This window comes from Athene noctua, chromosome 1, assembly GCF_965140245.1.
Source record: "Athene noctua chromosome 1, bAthNoc1.hap1.1, whole genome shotgun sequence".
Lineage (NCBI taxonomy): Eukaryota > Metazoa > Chordata > Aves > Strigiformes > Strigidae > Athene > Athene noctua.
Window position 1 is genome coordinate 205,668,544 of NC_134037.1, and position 13,849 is coordinate 205,682,392.

Here is a 13,849-nt window from a genome sequence, read left to right on the forward strand (position 1 = left end):
CTAGTCTGTTACCGTCAAACAGCTGGGCCACTGCAACAGTGACAAAGAGGTCAGTGTGTGAAAATACACAGCGATTACAGCAATAAAGGAAACAGCTGATAGAGGTTAGATGGTGGAAACAAGAGGGCAGCCACAACAGAAAGGCAAGGCTGGAATGAAGACAGAAGGAGCAGAGGAAGAGCCTGACAAAAGACATGGGTCTGGGACACAGAGGTACAGCATGAGGGGGAAGGGAAGAGCGTTAGTATCAAAGTTGTCCAACTCTTCCCATCATCACACTGTATTTTCACTTTCTTAACACTCAGATGAACTCTGTTTAGGCTGAACAGTCATTTAGAAGTGATCTCAGAAAGGGGAAGTTTCAGAAAGAAATATACAACCATTTCTGACACAAAACAAGAATACATTTTTGGCCACATTACTAAATTCTATTGACTTTTCTATAAAAGGCTGCTACATCTCTTTTATGATTTGGAACAGAGGCTTGAAAATCTGCCTGGGAAGTTAAACTGTTGGAATGCACCTCTACCATCCTCCTGCAAACTGCCTAACTTGGAACAAATTCTATGCATTTCAAGAAACAAAATCCTATCTGTATCTATTGATCACCACACTTCATAGCTACATTTCTAGAAGACACTTTCTTGTAGTTAACACATACCAGCCCAGGGCTGAACACTGCTTCCCCTGCAATTGTATTTTTGGATTGCAGAATAGCAGGTCAAGTATAAACCTAGTATGACTGCCACCTCTGTAGTTTCCATGATTGCTCCTGCTAGGGCTGAGCACCAAAGGAAGAAGTATAAACAACCCACAATCAAGAAAAACTGTACACTGAGGGCTCTGTGACTGGAGAAATCAAACTCAAAAAAAGATTGGAAGTGTCACTGAAAGAGGTGCTGAAAAGATGGAGAGGAAAATTTGGAGCAAGAAGTGTGGGGGACCCACCGAGCAAGAAGAGTAAAAATGGAGAAAGGAAACGGAAGTGGTAACAGAAACACACAAAACCTAATTCAGAGAATAAAAGAGATGGAAGCATGCACTGATTGTGCAAGGAAGAAGGGACTAGAAGTATAAGATGAAGGAAAAGAGAGAATGATCTAAGGAGTGAGAGGTGATCTTAGAAAAAGGCCTAGCCAGACAAATAGTAAGGTAGAAGAAATGGGATAAGCAAAACCAGTGCTGAGGCCCTGGGAAAGGAGAATGGAAATGAGGACCGATGCATGGATGAAAGCCTCGACGTCTGTGGAGCAGGACACAACTACATAGAAGGTCCTGTAGAGAAGAACCAAGACTAATTGCTAAGTGATATGGGAGTCCAAAGGGGAGAATCAGACTGACCAGACAATGAGCATGGACCAGGCAAGAAGACTGAGGGGTAGGACGAGCCAGAAGAATGAAACTAGAACAAAGAGACAAGCTGGGAAGAGGCAAGACTCTGACCACCCTTTAGAAATGGAGTCTGGAATAAAACTCAAATTCCTGACCTTTATTGGTCATTGTTATTACTATGCTGTGGAGAAAATGGCAGACTCACCAGCAATTACACTCTCAGCTCACTGCAGAGGTCCATGCAATGACCTTAATGGATACAACCCAGCCAACAAACCCTCATAGTATCAGCATCACATTATAAAGCAAACAAGGAGGTGAAGAGTAAGAACTATTACGTAAGAACATAGGGAGTTTACTCTCTCTCTCTCTCACACACAGGGTTGCTAAATTCAGACACAACTTTATGTGATTGTGAATACCATGAACTGATAAAATTTGAGATATGAAGCATTACCTGGGTTGATCTCCTTTGCATACATATTTTGAACAGATTCAAATGCCATGGACACATTACTGAATGATATTAAATTAATTGAAACTAGTCTCCTAATTGTTCAGACAGGCTTACTGCAATGCTACTCAAGTCTTAGTCTACAGATAGAAGTACTGTTTTCTTCATCTTACTTTTCATGTCTCCCTTAGCACATAGTATTTCACTCTTTCAGATTAGAGAAACATCCTTTTGTTTTCACCACATTCCTACCACCTCACACATCTACTAGAGGTGAGACATAACAGACTACAGTTTAAAAAGACCATGCTAAATAGATGATGTACGTGAAACCTGATACTGCAGAGTACTTTGCTTTGTAACTTTGAATATTCTGATAGCAGTGATCTCCCCAGCAGCTGTAAGTATTCAGCATTTCCATGACTGATTCTAGTGTGAAGTCTGAGGCCCAGAGAATGAAGACCATACAGAACTGACTGCATTTAGAAAGTATGGTTTCAAAGATTTGGCTAGCACCTCTGAAAGACTTTGGCAGAGGCAGGGATAGAAGTCAGCACACAGCCCCCTTTAACCACAAGACTGACTCTTCTCTTCCTATCCTCCCCTAGTACATTGCCTCTCTTTACATTTCCATAACAAATGAAACAAAGGTCTTTAGACAACAGTCCCCATCACTACACAAACTATGGGAAAAGCCCAGAGCTGGCCTATATAACACACTGAACAGCGAAGGTATTCTGCATTCAGTCACATAGTTAACAATATCGAAAAATGCACACCTGACATCTGGCATTCCTTAAACCTGATTTTGGAACTGCAACAACAACCTTTGAAATAAAGACTGCTGCATACAATATTACCCAAAATAATTCTAGAATTATGGAGCTATAGGTCTATTTTTGTTTCCAGTTGATTTCAATTTATGGTATGTCCTTGAGATCTGTAGATTTTCCTCTGGAAAATGAAATACACCATTGGCAGTAGATTATGACTACTTAAATCAGGTTCTTTTTTTATTCTCTATATGAGCCATGGACAGTGATGCAATTAATTTTTAATATTTAAAATCATTTCCCTTCTCCTGCATTCAGAACCTTGTTCTCTTTCTTAACCCTTTCAATAAAAGTACCTTTAGCCTGATCTTGAAAGGAAAAAGAGGTTAACGAAATGCAGTATCTATTTGTGAGTCCCTCCTCTAAATCCCCACCACACACTCAACTTCTGAACACACTGACTGGTGAGTATTAACCAAACATACTAAAACCCCTTTAAGTTTTACAAGAATGAGAAGCTGCACAGAGTACAAAATGAGTGCCCCCATTCAGTTCTTGGACAGACAAGGACAACTTGTTGTTGTCACCCAGCAGCTGGGCTGGCCAACCTGTGAGTGGCCACACAGCAGACCCAGACCTGCTTTATGGCAGGACAAATGGGGAACATGAAGCTACCTGTGGACAAGCAGAGGACTGAACAAAGCAGGTGAGAGGCAAATGGAGGAAACAACTGGGTGAGGCTAGGGGCAGGAACAAGTATTGCAGTGAGAGTTTCCTACCAGACACACAAGTTTGCTGGAGTAACTGATGTGGACACATTGACATGGACCCGAGAGAGACAACCCTGCAGACTGGCCAGTTCCACTAATGCCAGACTGCGCACAGCCCACCACATCACACTCTCTTATCAGTGTGTCCCTAGGTGTCACCATCTGAGGCAGTTGGGCTGGACTGCCCTTTCTTTGACAAGGAAGAGAAGAGGTGAATGGCAATCTCCAGAGGCAAAATCAGTTCAGCTATGTGGCTAGGAAGCAGAGAAGTAAAGCCAGCACCATCAGCCTGTTTCTGCAAACTAACTCCCCTTAGACTAAAGGGTGTCATGATCACAAAGCAGTCAGTGGGGAATAGACACAGGCAGAGCATCTGTCACCTTGCCTTCCACTCATTTTCCTTAAGCATCAACCCAACCATAGAAGTATCCAAGTATCATTCACTGAATATTTTACACTGATCAATCAGACACTTATTACTACAGCTTTTGTGATATTCTTTGTTGCAGAGGTGTCATGACATGGCAACAGCACAGCATCACTTGGAGTTGTGTGTGCCAGCTCTAAACAAGTTAGTTCAACTAGAAGCAGTATAGCTGCATTAATGCAGCACTGCACAAACTAGTTAGTCAGGATAGGTTTCTTTGCATTGTACTAAACTGTGCCATGTAAACATATCTTAAATGGGGAACAGTACAGAGGACACCTCTTTGGCGACTGCTGCATAGAAACAATAAATAGGACTGCTATCCATTGATGAACCTGATCATTTGTACCTCTGATCTTACTTTTCACCCTCCCACAACCCAGGTTCCCTGATTTTACAAGAACATCCTGATTGCATTCAAATCTTCCTTACAATGAGCTTAATAGACAGACATACAGCTGTCCCACTAGTCTCATATAGCAAGATCTATTCCACAGATCTCCGACTTCTACCAATAGCCAACACTGATACCAAATGAACTCTCACAAACAAAGCTATGTTTTCTTAATAATAACAGTTGTATAAACATAAGGTCTTCTCAGTTAAAGGGAAACCAACATCAAAAAGCAGTAAAACATGGAACCCTAAACCTTTCTTTCTTTGAAGAAACATGTTTGAAGCGAGGTGTTTCTAGTTATGGGTGAATGAAATGAGAATTCAGCTGCAACAAACGGACATCCAGTCTGTATGAAAGACTAATTAGATCCATCTGAGAAGCTGTGTCTAAAACTGCTTCACATATTTCAAAGGAAAGCTCTTCTAGTCTATCTTTTGAGAAGACTACATCAAAACATTTAGTCACAGCTGACGCACATCTATCCACTACAGCAGCATTATTTTTCATAAGCCATAAAAGCTACATTAAAGTAATGTTAATAGTCTTGCTTACTTAAAAATTAAATTAAAGGGGGGAAAAAAGCAGCAAAGAAATTTAGAGCTAAGAAAGCAACTCAAAGCACCAATGACCTTATAGTTCCCCCCTATGCCAAAGCATCAAGAGATCCCAAAGTAGAGTGTCATACTGAATATTAAATGTACTGAGATTTGCTCAGAGAACAGAATTAAAGATGAAACACCATCCAGGAGCTGCAGAGCTAACTATAGCTTCTGTGGTAATAAGCCAGGCTCTTAACATTACATTAGCATGCTTTTAAACCTAACTATTGCTACTGCTGAACCAGCAGGAGGAGCTCACAACATTTTTTAATCTATTCATCCTACAAAATTTGGGGAGGAGGGTTGGAAAGTTGGAGGGGTTTTTGAGGGCAGGGAGGAGTTGTTCGGGCTTTTTCTTTCCAGTTTTGTTGGATGCAAAATCAATGGTAAAGAAAAGCATCCAAATGATGCTCATGCAAGCATTGATTTTAGAAGTTAGAAAATGATATGAATACTGTTGTTCAGGATCTGAAGTGTGCATGGCACACAAATGAAGACAACACGCATGCCCCAAGAAACTTTCAGTCTTACACCAAAAGATCACAGAAGGACTGGAAGGGTGGCAGGACACATTAAACAAGATTTCCTGAAGAAAGACAATGGTATGTTATTGCTCTGTATCATTACGGATATTTGATTTATATTTCAGTTTATTGTTCACTGGAATTCCTGGAATCATTGGATCATGCCCCATGGCAGAGCATAGTGTCCATTTTCACACCACAGGAATTCATCCTTATGAAGCCACCTGTGTGGGTGAAACTCTTCATTAGGTAATTTAGAATTAATCATTGTAAAAACTTAGCTCCTTCTTTGCCTTTCAAGAACCATGCTTTGAAACAATTAAGAGAAGTCTGATTCTAACACAAAGAAAATAAATATCAAAACTTACCGCGCTTGCTTTTAAAACATTTTCTATTTTAGCATTTCAGACCTCTCTTTGCATTTCCTTTTTAAATGTTTCTTTTAGGCTACATACCAGTGCCAGACCATATGTTACTATGAGTTTTGTAGCAGAACTACAAATCTCCAAAAACGACTATAAACAAGCTATTACACCGCCCTGACACAGAGGGGAGAGCATATTTAAAACTACACAATTAATTAATTACTTTTCATGTCATTTTTAGTTCTTAACCTTGTAGATATTTTCTCTATATGCTTATGGAGTACTGTGTGAATAAACTAATCCAAGATATACAAACCCACACCAACAACCTCTATGAAGCAAACATGCACCTATTGTACCAGTCCCTTACACAAACTTACTGCTAAACTGGTGTGTTAATTAAAAAAAGCATGCAATCCAGATACATTCTGCTTCTCTTTTTGCTTAGTACACAAGCACATCTAATACAAGTACATACAAATATTATATATTTAATATTTACCTAAGTATTTTTACTTCTAACTCATCTATCACGTCCCAGCATCTAAATTCTCTGAGAGGCTCAAGGCAGCAGAATGGAAATGCAAACCAGAAACAATGAGTTCACAAGATACTGAGGCCAAGGCCACTTTCAAAGTCAGCAGCCACAAAAACGTAGCAATTAAAGCATTTGCCCACAGTCAGAACACAAGGATCAATGCCCTCCTCAGACTCAATGATTCAAGCGCACAGTGTTTGCTTCCCAGAGAAACTGTCCCCACCCCATCAGGATAGGATGGGGCAGCCTCTACTCTGTCACTGTACAGAAGGGAATGCAGGATTTGTAAAGCTACAGAGTCAGTCCAACAAGCAGGAGCATTATTATAGGCCAGTGACAAAGGTAATGTTTTACAGGGGTGGAAATCGTTGGTTCTGCTCTCACTACAGGGCTAACTTATGAATACCACATTAAGATACCATTATACAAAACACCTAAGTTTTACAAACAGAAAATGCTCTGGATTTGAACCTGAATTAAAAGAGTAAAAACAGGGACACAATCTCTAGAATGACACATTCTATAGGTATACCTTGGTAATGAAGAGTTTTGTTCGCACAACTACAACAGAATTTGTGCACTACTCTGCAAGTACGGTATAAACCACTTGGAAAAAGGCAGGAAAAGTTTTCTAGCTGTAAGGATTATCTAACCTCATCTGTCCCTTCCACTTATACCTTTAGACATGCACTTTTCCTTCATTAGAAATACTATACAACATCGGAATAACAGTATATTTTATTCCATACATATGAAAGTATACTATATATATAACGTTTTGATATATAACAATATGCATTTAGAACTAGATTAAGCAGAAAATCTTCATTTACTGCTCCTGGGGATATATGTTAATCTGCATCTCTGCTGGCTACCCCCTTATTGTTTTAATTCCTACAGGTATTTGCTTTTCATCCCTATTAATACAGCCCTCATATTTCTTTTATATGACCAATTAGTTATATATTATTATGTGCCTGAAGCATACCAGAAATCTAAACTACTAGTAATAATAATTCTGGTATTTTATTGATTCTTTTTAACAAGATTATTAATTTTATATTGATAGGGCTGGGCAATGTTATTCTTCTACATGGACTACTAGAAAAACAGAATTTATGCACTGAATTATGATCCTGCTCCATTCATATTTGTGTTTCAGGAATTAAACATGGACTAAGTTTGCTTACAGCAACTTTCTGTAGCATTGTTCTGATTCTACATTATGCTATTCCTTTTTACACTTGATGTTTTGTATACTTCAGCTGCATCTAGTTTGATTTTGGGGTGACACTTCTTAAGCATTTTTTCCTTCCCCTGAAGAGAATTTACAAAACAAAGAAAATATTTCCCGAAGTAATTTTAAAATCAACTTACCCCTCAGTCTCAAAATACACATCAAATGAATATAGCAGAGTTCTCCTAATTAAATGTTTATTACAGTTTAATTTGAAGTCAAAGCTTAATCATAACTAGATATACATGAATTCACTAACTAAATTAAAGAATACAGATAACTACTTATCTGCTCCATGATGATGATGATACAGGATGTATTCAAATAACCATGACAGTCATGCCTTAGATTTGTATTTTTATGCGCTCATTTATGTATTATACAATAGGTTTTCTCTTACAAATATTAAAATGTACACAGGCCAATTTTCCACCTACACAGATATCTAAAAAAGTCCTTACTTCTCATGAAAAATATACAGGAAAAGCATTGCTTTTTCCTAAAAATTATTAAAAGGATTCGTTAATCAATCTCTCATTGGGCTGAACAAGCTTTAGAAATTTTTCACAGATTTCGTGTCTGTACTATATTTGTCTGTTCTTAAATTTGAATTTAGGAAGTGATACAATGTTTTGTGAAAATGGTAATCCATTCTAGTAGCAATCTGAAAAAAGTAATGAAACATTCTCTACTCCTCTTATGCAGCGTTTGACCTATACACGTCCCTCTGGAAATAGATCAAATTTCCATTTGCTCAAAGTAACCTCTGAACTATTTCACCTTACACTTTTAAAAAAAAACAAAAAAACAAACAAACAACTTTCATTCACCACAACTTCAATGATAAGAAGCTACTTTATAACTGAAAACATCTGGAAATTCTTTGTCAACTGAACAGATGAGAAGATGAGACTAAGTGGTCTGGGAAGGTATGCATCTACTACAGAGGTGAAGAACCCTAACAGAAAAGGCTGTTTTTAAACATGAAAAAGGAGAACAACAACAAATACACAGAAACCACACAAATCAGTAATAAAGAATTCTCAAGACAGAGGATTCCTATACTATAGCAAAGAATCAGAAAATTGATTATGCCTAAGAGGTTTTCAAGAATGCAGTTTATTGTATAAAATACAGCTACAAATTCCTTGAACTAAAATTAGGTCCTCAACCCATGCACAGAGCAACGAACTTCAAACAAAAAGAAACATGACTGTATCTCCTAAACTGAAATTACATACTGCTGGTATTCATCATTTGAGCCTTTGAATTCATCCATCGTTTGTGTGAAAGCAGAGGTGTAGACAAAAATCAAGTTAACCCATCCCTTTTCTACCACCTTCTTCACCACAAAGATATGAATACAAACTGTTCTTTAGTTGTCTATTTCAAGTGATATTCATAACCAAAAAATAAAACTAAAGAACACCGAAGGAAGTAAGAAGAGTGGGTTATATCAGGGAAGACTGCACTACAGTCACATAAAAACTACTCTTTCATTCTTTTGTTGAATGGAAATTATACAGTGGTAGATCCAATAAACTGAACTTTATTATTGGATACCTGATCCAATGTATTTATGTTCTCCCTTGCCTAGGCCACATACATTTTTTGCTATTATTTTTATTATACATTTTAAGTGTGTTACCTACATGAAACCCATCCACATTGGAGAAGGTCGATTCATGGCTGTCCATGAATCCTTCCCATGGCTGGGGAGGGCAGCTCCCCTCCAGCATACCATTAGCAAGAGGACTTCACACTGGCTGTGAACAGACATGAGTGAAAGGCTGAAAACAGGCAACAAAGCCACCGTCACATGGATCTAGAGCATCCTTGATGGTTGACATTTGACTTCGAAGGGTCAATTGAGTACGGTGCAGGGAAACCACACAGCTATCAGGTTTGCTCAATATATGTAAGTTCCCATTTGCTTTTGTCTCTCCTGCCCTTTGTTTGAAAACACTCAAGCTTTGTAAAGAAAGGACAGACTCCAACCTTCACAAGCAAAACTGGATCAAGTCTTTGTATCAATGAAATTATAAAATAAACACATTTCATAGACAGACTAGCACTCAAAAATGGCAAGTTGAGAAAGATTCCCGTCTGAAACTGAACTAAAAAAAAAGATTCCAGAATTTGGTGGCAGGATGCTTCTGGGCTGTTTGTTGCTGTTATACATTAGTCTTATGTAAAGGAGGGTATTCTTCCTTCAAATTCTATTTTAGCAGTAATCTTCATTGTAAGATCTTTAACTCCATTGATGAGAGGAAAAATTTTAAGCATGAGAAGGATATTAATCAAAGCCCAGAATCTGACCCTGTCCTCCAAAGAACTAAATGTATATATATGACAAACAATTAGCTTAAAGATTCTTCTAGCAATTAATATATATAGGACAAAGAACACAGAAAAAGAACAAATGACATCTGCATGAATTTAGTTGGCGAGTTCTTGCTCCACCAGACAGCCAACCTCAAAGTTGTTAAATTTTAATTTTCAAATCAGGTCATTAGAATCTTTTAATTGATAAAGTGTTTGTTGTTATGTTGATAGGGTATCATGAGAAACAACTGTCTGATACTGAAAATTCCAGTACTCTGATTTTATACAAACTTAAGTATTGGTGTCTATGTTGCTGGCTTCAGAATAACAACAGAGTTACTTCTATTTTAAATTTAAGAAAAAAAAAATCAAATTAGTATTCACAAAAGTTTTTAATCTCTACTGGAAGCAAGAAAACTAATATTTCTGTTTGCACTGCTTTGGGCAAACAGTACTGCTCACTCTTGACCACTTATCTTTAAAATCCTTCAGTTCAGGGAAGCAAGACCTCCACAGTAGCCTAGAGCCAGTTTGCACCAAGGACCTCTGTTACAAATAAAGTGGTTACAACCAGATTGTTACAAAACTCAAAATCCTGAAAAATAAAGAGCAGCAAAGAGCAATTAATACTGTACAATTCATTCAGATTCTTGTGATAAAGGAAGAAAACCACAGATGGCCCATAGACTGAGATGCTGATGAATGATCTGCTCGCAAACAGCGGGAACCATGGAGGAGCCTGCTGCTCACGCTCCCTGCACAGAGAGCAATGCTCCGCACACTGTGACATGGTGAGGTTTTGGGTGGCCAGAGTAGAAGAGTTAAGGAAGAAAGAAAAGAGTCACTGTTGGAAGAGTCCTAGTGGTAAAAAAAGTAAATCAGGATGCAAACACTGCTGCTGCAATGCACAGTTTGCAGCAGGAGTAAACTTCTGAAGGAAATGTGAAGGTGGCCCTCCCACTGGGCTATTTAACTGCACCACAGATTCAGTTATCTTTGTCACAAGCCACAAGGGGACACAAGCCACAAAGTTAGGAGCCCATGTCAACACCAACTTAATAGCAAAAAGTAAATGCAGAAGTTCAAAACGTGAGGCTGGTGTTTCTGACAGCAAAGTTAACAAAGCAAGCTTTGGATTTCTCCTTTTTTTTTTTTTTTTTCTGATGCTATGTTATACCTCCTGATCAGAAACAAAATTTCTTGTTTCTAGTCTTTGAATTCTCTTCTTTGTAGTTTTATGGCAATTGTTTTTCCATTGTAAAGCTTTGAAAAACAATTCAGAAGACTTTTGAATAATAATTCAGAAGTAAATACTGTGCTGTATTTACTATATTCTCGTCTGCAGCCAAATCACAGAGGCCCCCCCCCAAAAAAAAAAAAACAACCAAACAAAAAACCAACAAACAAACAAAAAAACCCCCAACCAAACAAACAAAAAACCCAACTGCATTTCCTCTGCTATTTATCCAGTTACAATGAAAAATAAGTGTAACTCAAAACAACTCTGGTACTCAAAAACACTTACATGCTTTTTACAAACCCAAGCTCGGGAGTTCATTTTAATACACTATACCTTAAGCTTTAAGTGGTCACAGTAAAATCCACCTACTGTGATTTATTTCAACAGCTAAGGAATTTTCCACATAGAAATAAATAAGGAATTCTCTCTCCCCAAGTATACAGACTTGGTTAGGGTAGAATCAGAATGCAAATGCTTCTGTCAACTAGACCCTCCTGCCCAACCTTTGGGGCACACCGCCTGTCCTACTCGGCACCCCTACTTCCTCCCTACTGCTTAGGCATCCCTTGACCAGTAACACTGAGGGGTGCTCAGCTCCCCAGGGAAGCTCCTGCCTCCTTACCTAGCAGGGAAAGGTAACAGCAGTAGGATACTGCAAGGACGCAAGGACATGAGCAGGAATCTCCACATTTGTTATTGTTTGAACAACAAACCGAAGGACTAGAAATCAGACTACATATATGCCTTGTAAAACTGGGCTTATACTAGCTGTAATGCTCATACTGCTGCAAGACATCAGAGCTGTTGGCAGTCTCATTTAAACCAAGACACAGGTTTGGACTATGATATAGGTCAGAATGATATTCTGCACGTCAAAATGATAAAACTAGCAGTAATAACTTTACACGTTCGGCATCCTTTCTCAGAGTTCATACCTCCTGGAGAAACACAGTGCAGTTTACAACTCAGCTGCTCCGCTGCAAGTGGAATTTAGGACCAACTCATATACAAGCTTGTACTTTCAGTTACCTTCACACTCGATAGAGACAGAAGCATAAAAGGATGCTTAGGCCTCCTCTGTCTGTAAACTTTTCCCAATTTAAGATATATCTATTGAATTATGTAATTAAGTATAAGCAAGAGCCTAGGTGTCTAAATGAAACTGAAGCATATATCTCAAAAAATACCTGTGTACATATGCATGCCTGTGTAATTAGTTGTGTTAAACAAAACTCCTAGTTCAGGAAGGTCCGGCTATGGGAATTAGATTGCTGAGCTCACAGCAGAAAGGGCCTATGCAACACCCACAGCAACCAGCAGCCACCCCGTATCTTCCTCACAGCAGCAGGCAGCTCCAGGCTGACCGCTGTTAAGATAGTGACATTGCAACAAAAAGGTAGAAAGGCTGGGGGCAATGACTATTCCTGGGAAGGCTATCTCTGCCATACAAATCAGTGCCAGTCCAACTCTAAATTTGGCTGAAATCTGGCAGAGATGTTTTGTTGTTTGAACAATGGGTTGTATTCAAGTTCACAAGATGCCTGTTAAAGCCATTATATAAATTTAGTTCAGTAAAAAGATGCATGGCCTTCTCTACTGATGCACCATTCCCCAAGTAGGATGGATGAATGTCATTGCCATGGAGCAACACTATATATTAAGTACTGAGTAAACAGTTGTTCAAGACTTCCTGGCTTTCTAAAAGAAACACTACAACAACTGCCTTATATCACACTTTAAGTAGTACACTTGCAAGAGAAAATTTTTAAAGGTGCTGACCACAATGACTGATCTTCTCCATATCCTTTTTACAGTGCACCTATCATCCACATGGAACAGAAAGTATCCTTGCACTCTATTCATATTTTCCCATTCATCATGAGTATATGTAAAATACAGTGTGACAAAAGTAAAGGCAGTATTAAAAAGAATTTTGGTTAGGCTTGCCCCAGCTAGGCCAACAAAAAGATTTTTAAAAAGCTAGGTTTTCATTATCTCATAAGTGAAAATAATCACATAAAAAGATGACCAGTTTCAACTAAAAATCGTGTCTTTTACACTGAAATTTCACTAGAGCAGAAGTGAATCACTGAGATAATACTGTCTTCATTATATGAAAAGTTAATTTAAATGTCCTTTTCCAGAGAAATCTCATGATTCTGAATGCAACATGGGTGTGACCATCATAACTATAAAAATGTCATGGAGTAGATGTTGCAGAAGTTTCTTCAATAAAGACACACAAGAAGAATAAACAGCTGTCAGAGGCAAACTAGAGGACTTCTGGGATTCCTCATAGTCCTGGTTTTCCATGATTCTAAGAAAAACCGACTTTACATCTCTTTGAAAACTTTTGCCTAAGAGTCAACAGACACTCCTCAAGTCAACTGTTTATTTAAAAAAAAATAATTAAAAAAATCTCAGTTTGGTTGTGGAATTAACAGACTTAAGAAGTAGTTCTCTCTGTACATCTACCTTCTCAATACTCCAATTCAACCAACTTGCACTTTGGCTTTATCCCGCTGAACAATCGAACACTGCATTACCTTTCATTCACTGTCATGATCTATCTTTCTGCTTTTCATTCTGACAACATTCAGTGCTTAACTAATTATCTTAGAATATTTGTAAAAGCAATAGTTTATACACATTCATCTGAAGTGACCTAGGCACATCTTGAAACACTGGCATTTTACTGTGACCACATACAGTTTTACTACTGAATAATTCCAATCCAGTGTGATTACGTATTCAACTTGCTTGGTTCTTTGATTTGTTTTTTTAATCACTAAATTAAGATAATGTAATTTTTGTTGACATTGCACTCATTTTCTTGCTCTCATATATCTACAATGGAGCATAAGACCT

General features: G+C 38.2%; 1 protein-coding gene across 6 annotated transcripts in view; it reads right to left on the minus strand.

Moving 5' to 3' along the window:
- The window catches only part of PCCA (propionyl-CoA carboxylase subunit alpha), a 284,928-nt gene that overhangs the window by 98,044 nt on the left and 173,035 nt on the right, over positions 1-13,849 (minus strand). The gene's annotated exons all lie outside the window — the stretch shown is intronic.